The sequence below is a fragment of the Myxine glutinosa genome, unplaced genomic scaffold, assembly GCF_964187855.1.
Source record: "Myxine glutinosa unplaced genomic scaffold, kmMyxGlut1.1 SCAFFOLD_504, whole genome shotgun sequence".
NCBI classification, from domain to species: domain Eukaryota; kingdom Metazoa; phylum Chordata; class Myxini; order Myxiniformes; family Myxinidae; genus Myxine; species Myxine glutinosa.
The window spans coordinates 218695-220294 of record NW_027616601.1 but is presented as its reverse complement, the minus strand read 5'-3'; positions in this window follow the sequence as shown (position 1 = coordinate 220294).

The following is a 1600-nucleotide window of genomic DNA, read 5'->3' as shown; positions in this document are numbered from 1 at the left end:
TAAAGGCATTGGATCATGATGGTAATGGCTTCCAATATCTCAGAGAAGTTTGGCGCAGATAAAACTGATGCCAAACTCAAAGCAGGCATTTTCGTTGGGCCCCAGATCCGAGAACTGATGTGTGATCCCGAGTTCAAAAATAAACTGAACCCACTTAGGTTTGCAGCATGGGAAGCATTTGTGTTGGTTGTGCAGGACTTTCTTGGGAACCATAGGGCTGAACAGTATGCTGAATTAGTGGACAACATGATGGAGGCCTATCAGCGAATGGGCTGTAGGACGTCTCTTAAAATGTACTTCTTGGATTCGCATCTAGTTCCGAGCTTTGTTAAAGGAACTGAGATTTCCATCAGTTGGATTATCCTTCCATGAGGTTAAGGCAAGTTGCTTCATGGCAACTGCCTCACCACAAGCTTCAGTGTACCATGGACGGGAGAAAGGGTACGACAACTGAAGACGAGATGGGATAAATCTGTGCATGAGAGAGAGAGCAATTTACTTTGGAAGAATTCCCAGGATGAGTTGATGTCAGAGGCAGTGAAGATGGGAGACCAGTCCAGATGATTGATGGCTGCTTGCAGCCCATGCCAGTCAGCCTGAGTGAAATGCCAGACTCGTCGGCACTGAGGAGGCCGTCTGAGAATGGCCAGAGATGTCCACTTTAACAAGGAAATGATCAGAACAACCGATTGGAGCAGAAGAAGAGCAGCAGACATTTGCAGGGAAGTTAGTCATAACCAAGTCTAGAAGAGAAGATACTCCATTGACTGAGTTCCGGGTCGGGAAATCGACAGATTTTGTCGGGATATTTGCTTTCTTCTCTGAAACTACACACACAATTTCGATTAAACTTTACCACAACTTTCACCCCCTATGATGTACCAAATTTTGTTCACGGCATGAAAAAAAAAAATTCGGGCCCTGAGGGGGTTGCCCACAGGGAGGTTGCCCCCCAAAATAGGTATTTTTGGGGGTTTGTTTGTTTAAAGTCTCATGATTATGTTAGTATGATTCTACATGCTGCCTTGTCTTCTAGCAACCATTGAAATTGGTTTAAAATACCTTAAATCAATGTAGTATACTGTTTATTCTACCAGGTGAGCACCAGGGATGAGCACCCTATGTTGAATTATTTCTCCCTTTTCTCATCATAAAGGTTTGTTGTAAATCTCATGACAAAAGCTCAATTGGTAAAAACGTTATGGGACAGACACACAGACACACCAGAAATGATTGCAAAACCGCATCCCCTGCTGCGGGCTAATGAAATACAGTACCGGTATATCAAAACTCTTAAAAAAGACTGACATTTTCTTATGTTGGCTAAAATCCAATGATTGATGAAGTACACAAAAAAATCTTATTTCAAGAGTTTGCATTCTACATTAACCATTTCAATCGACACTTGTGAAAGAACATTTGTCATTCTTTTTTATTTATTTAAAGCAAATCAACACATCAACCTGGAGATCACTTTGAAAAAAAAATAAATTAAAAGGCATAAAAAAGGCAATTCAAGTACTAATGCAAGTTCACAATGGCATGTTCATGCAAATTACAATAGGCTTAGAGAAGAAATGATGAGGTAAAAATGAAACGG